Source organism: Ruditapes philippinarum, unplaced genomic scaffold (assembly GCF_026571515.1).
Source record: "Ruditapes philippinarum isolate M1 unplaced genomic scaffold, ASM2657151v2 ctg1975_1_1_1_1, whole genome shotgun sequence".
Taxonomy (NCBI): Eukaryota; Metazoa; Mollusca; class Bivalvia; order Venerida; family Veneridae; genus Ruditapes; species Ruditapes philippinarum.
In genome coordinates, this window is record NW_026864515.1 from 119,129 (window position 1) to 125,128 (window position 6,000).

Here is a 6,000-nt window from a genome sequence, read left to right on the forward strand (position 1 = left end):
CGAGTACCGCTCAAGTCGGTGCTAGGGGGCGTGAGGGATGTTGCACAAATTCATTATCCCTCATGTACAGTCTCAATTAAACCGATTCTGCAATGCTATTGTAATTGTGTTGTTATTAATGCTTAGTTTCCAGAATTTTATACTTCACAACAGGTGTCAAGTGCTGTGTGGCAGCTGTAAAAGGTTGCCCCGTACTTCACTTTAGTGTTGTTATATTTTTCTGGTCCTTCGGGATCATTGATGCCAGCACTATTAAGTGTTGAGAATTGAGTACCGTTCAAGTCGGTGCAAGAGGGCGTGAGGGTTGTTGCATATATTCATTATCCCTCATGTACAGACTCAATTAAACCGAGTCTGCAATGCTATTGTAATTTTGTTGTGATTAATGCTTCATAGAGATCACTTAGTTTCCAGATTTTTATACTTCACAACGGCAGGTGTGATGTGTTGTGTGGCAGCTATAAAAAGTTGCCCCGTACTCACTTTAGTGTTGTTATTTTTTCTGGTTCTTCGGGATCATTGATGCCAGCACTATTAAGTGTTGAGAATTGAGTACCGCTCCAGCCGGTGCTACGGGGAATGAGGAATGTTGCACATATTCATTATCCTTCATGTACAGACTCAATCAAAGCGAGTCTGCAATTCTCTTGTAATTTTGTTGTGATAAATGCTTCCGAGGAATCGCTATGTTTCCAGATTTTTATGCTTCACAACAGCAGGTGTAAAGTGCTGTGTGGCAGCTGTAAAAAGTTGCCCCGTACTTCACTTCAGTGTTGTTATATTTTTCAAGGCAAAGAATTAAGTCCAATAATATATTAATGCAATGATGCACTCTATTGGGGCATGCTAATAAGCAGATAAATCTTACACGCAAATTTTTTTTTAATAAAGAATATTACCATCTTTGTAATCATAGCAGGCCATTTACTTAATATTACTTTTGATTCAAAGAATTACAATTAAACACTAACTTTAACACAAGTGAGTTTCGTTATTGTTTTAATTTTTGGGATGAAATCGACTTATAGTAAAACAAAGACCAAAATAAGATTCAATTTTAGGATCAATATTTTGATCAACTGTAAAATGGTCATATCTGGCAAAAGTAACAATAAATTTATTCTAAAATCTTCCTAAACATGTTATTTCAAGTCCAGTTTTATCAATTAAATATTAAATCTATATGAGGATAAACAATGGAAAATGTTTGAGATTTTAAATTTGATCCACGGGCCTAATGCTCTCTGTCTCTCCTGCCTTAAGGACTGAGGAACTGGATACAATTTTGTGTACCATTTGATGTAAGTCTGAGCGAATAACTTGTGTGCAACTTTTCAGATTATTTCCTCACCCAATTTCTCAAGAATATCATTAAAATTGTGCAACATGAATGTAAACATTTCACCGCTTGTGATTCAAGTCGAGCTAAATATTATAGTATAATCTATCGATTGTCAATTAAATTCAATTTAGTATATTTCTTCACTTTCCTTTGCAGGTATTTCCATTTCATGTTTTATTTGATCTATGTTATAAAAATAAATTTATATTTCATACTTCTTCTCCTATAATATTATATGAAATACGCTTTTGATTATTAAATTACATTAATCTTTATATAACTGTGATTAAAATATTTTCACTCTGTGTTTGTGACCTCGATGACCTTTAAGTTAAGTTCAAAATAACACAGATAATGTAAATATGTCTCTGAATAACAAACAGTCTATAAATTATATCTATTTTTCTTTATTTTGTTTTCGTGGCATTGATTTTCCTTTATCCAGATTTGATTGGCTGGTCAATACGGTCTAAGCTATATATCACGAAAAGACTCGAGATATTCCGATTGGAAAGTTATGTTACTAAATGTAAATATAGATTTATTCGTTCATAACTTAAAATAGATTCAGGTTTTCCCATTTCTGATACACGTAAACAAGGGTTGTTAAGTGATTAATACAGTTTTATAATAAAAACAAAATTGTAACATGTAATGCAATGATCTATTTGTAACACATCATTTTAATGTATATACATGATATATTAGCCATAAAATATGAGTAAACATTTTAATGATTTACAATGATGTATTGAATTTGTCGTCTGCACAATGATGATATTTGAAATACACTACGAGTAGCAAGTTTATGAACAACCCTTTCACTACCTGAATAACCTTCCTCTCACCTCGAAACCAATTGAACTTAAACATAACTATGAAAATAGATTAAGATAAGTTGTAAAGATTAAAAATATAAAAGTATCTGATAATAAAAAATACTCATTTGTAGGAAATATTTGATGTAGATCTAATGATAATTCTAGAATGGGAAATTCACTCGGACGCTTATTTTCATGTACACAGTTCCGTGGTAAAAGAGACAAGAGAAAAGGCGTGAGTAGTTTTTTTTTTGTATGGTATTTGTTTTATATTTGTAATAAAAAATGAAAAACTTTACTCCGACACAAAGAATGAACTGAACACTAACTACAAGGTCTACATCCTAGCGTAATTTATTACATCCATTAAGTTACATTATGTCAAATTAGAAAACATTCAACTGGGGTAAACATTAGATCTAACAACCCAAATACTGACTAAACATGCTATTGCTTGGCTTTTAGATGCTACAGATTTTTTCTATTCATAAGCATTGGTTCTTTATTTATTCTTTTACTGACGGAAACATTCATTCTGACTAAATTTGTTGAAAGTGGCTAGTTGGACTGTTTGAGAAAATGATTTGACGTCTACATATTACATTTTTCATTCATTATCGTATATAAATCGGTGTGAAGAGATACATTAAACGTTTTAAAGTGAATTTCGGCGGATGAAAAAGCAAGATTTGAATTATTCAAGCGCCTTGTCCGGTATATTAAGTGTGGTGCTTCAAAACTTTTTTTTATCAAATATAATATTAAAGATCACCCCTTGTCATAATTTGCATACTCACTTCAGCATATAATCTGTGTTGTCTGGGAGCTGTAAAAAATAGTCATTGTTTCAACTTGAGACTTAAATAGTTGTAGGGACGGGGGGAGGGGTATAAGAGAAATAGCACAAACCATTAATCTTAGATTCATATAAAGACTCAATACAACCGTGTCCCCGATTTTCAGCTACATGTTTTTGTTTCCAGTGGTCTTAACATCTGACTATTTAACAAGACAATCAGTTACACTAACAAAGTTACCCTTAACTGGTAAAAAATCACTTAAATTCAAAAATAAAGAACAAAACATAAATAACCTAAGTCAATATAGGACTTAAAACTATGTCGGTTTAAATGGAAAAATTGTATTTTTGAAGGCAAAAATATCATTTTTATTTTAATTGAAAAAGAACCATCATTTCATCAGACTTGATATGTCAACACAACCCCAATGTAAACAAATAATGTTTTGAATTACAAAATATGTTGTGTATTATGTTTAAATGTCAGGTTTCGGTTCTTCTCGCCCAACTTCAAATATAATTCTTTTTATAAAATTCATTGGACCGATATACGGGAGATAATAACAAAGATAAACACGCTTTGTCAGATAAACACAATAAATTTAAATACACTCAACAGAAACTGAAATAAATCTCCACGTTATTTACGTTACATGATATGATAACGGTTTTATTTTAAGGTAAATTGACATACTTTCTTCAGAAACTTGCATCTTCTCGGCCCTTTCCGAGCTAACACAATAATAAGAATCACAAAACAAAAACAGTATTTCGGTCTAAACTACAGTGTTCACTAAAGAACTAAACAAACGCTGGGGGTTGTTGAGTAAGTTTATTCCACTGCATTAATTAAGTTAATTCATAAAATAGGTGATGGTACTTTTCACACCCGATCACAGCACTAAGCCGCATTGAATTTACCAGATCACAATTCAGACACCTCATCGTTCCTTGGCAGGCTGTCAAGCAGTTTACCAGTATTATTTGCTTTCAGAGCAGATGTACCGTGCGAATGATAGAAAAAAGTGACCTTCACGGTCCGAGAATCGAACCCCGGTCGCCCGATTCACAGTCCAACTCTACCTGTTAGGATAACCGGACGGCATGAATAACATCAGTAGGCATTTTTAAATTGATTATGACTGTAAGACATATTTCAATCATAACTTTACCGAAATAGACCTTATTTTCCTTTTGATGTCAAATACATACATTCGTTATACATTATATAAAGATAACACCTAACATCTAAAAACTACGTGATTTAAGGTCGATATTACTTTGAATAATAGTTAAGGAGTGCGCAAGCTGTTCCTTAATTTACATAAATGCTTCACATCGCAATAGTTAAGGAGTGCGCAAGCTGTTCCTTATTTTACATAAATGATTCACAGCACAATCGGTCTCACGTGACTTTGCATGGCCTATCAAGTTTTTTATTGGTAGTTAAAAGAGAGTGGTGGTGACTGTTGAAACACTTATCAACGAGAAACACATGTTTCCATCTAAACGCCTTTGTGAACAATTATGAAGACATGTTCGTTAAGTGTTCTACATTTTTTTTTCATATATGAGAATTTTAAATAGCGTATGATGAACGGAAAGGGGGGCCAGAAAGCTGAAATAACCGACACAGTGGTCTGTTTGATTAAAACTTTAAAACATTCTTTTGTGTTATCCTTGTAATAGAAATAGCATCGAAACACGAGATTATCTGATTTGTACAAGGTGGCGTAGCCCCCGAGTATAAATCAGATTCCCGAGTGTTTTGATGTTCTTTCTCTTTTGTATCTGGGGCAAAAATAAAAATACGTTCCCTGTTGTCACAATATGAAACCCCAGAAAAAGGTAACCAATGAACGAGCATCTAAATATGATATTTCTATCGATTTCCCTTTCTCTGCCGTCACAATAAGTAAACCCCATCAAGAATGAGCCAATTAATGAGCATGCTCTGGAGTGCGGGTAACTAATACCTGCACTCCAGTTAACGCACTGTGCACGTTTATGTATACGATTTAACTCTGACACATATTAAAGAGAAAGGTCCCCAAACTATGGTACAAACATATGTTGATTCACAAGACTTTGCCTTAACTTGTTTATTGTATATTCTATTTTATAGCGTATACGGCTGTCATGTGCATTTACATATATGTTGAAATAAATATATTTATTTATGATAAATTAAGCATTCTATATACTCTTTACTTCATAATGTCTAAAATTGAAAAACGAAATGTTAATTTCAGAACATTGATTAACAACTTTTATGTATCAACAAAATATATTTAGTTTCAAACACCAAATTATTATAAATGTGTAAATTATTTTTAAATTTGAACAATATGTTTCATTTCAAGCTGTCGCTCAGAAGAAAATGTCGGTTCAAGAAGAAACGTAAGGAGGTGATTTCTGAAGTATCAAACAATGTAAGTAAAAACAATAGTTGTTATTTTAGACTCGAGTTTTTGTATCGTGTTATTTTTGGATGGGTTTCGTCTGACAAAAATTGATTTATAGTTTATTTAGTAATTATGCTCTTATGTTTCAAACTGTATGGTTCTTGATATTAAACACTTCAGAAATTTAAAAGAACATTACATCTTAAATTTATATTTAAATCATCTAGACATATACATCAGATTTTTTACTTTATGTCTAAGAATTATCAGCAAGACCCGAATTATCTAGTTGATCACTTTATTTGAGTTGAGAAAAAGTGTAGGTCAAAGTAAATGCTTAAAAACTCACAAAGTATTGACTGTTGACTCACATGTCGCTGTTGGTGCAAGGCCACCAGAATCTTTGTATTCTTTCATGTGTTACCTTCCGGAAAGTAGGTGGTCCTCACTCTTGCTTGAAATAATGTACGGAGGAGCACCCGAGGTATTTCTCAACTAGTAAAATTGAAAGTTTCCATGTCAGTATGAATTTTAAAAAAACTAAAACCCAAATGATATATAAGATCATCATCATTGTACATTGAAGGAAATCGCTACAAGTGTGAAACATGCAGAAGAAACCAGTGATAGCAA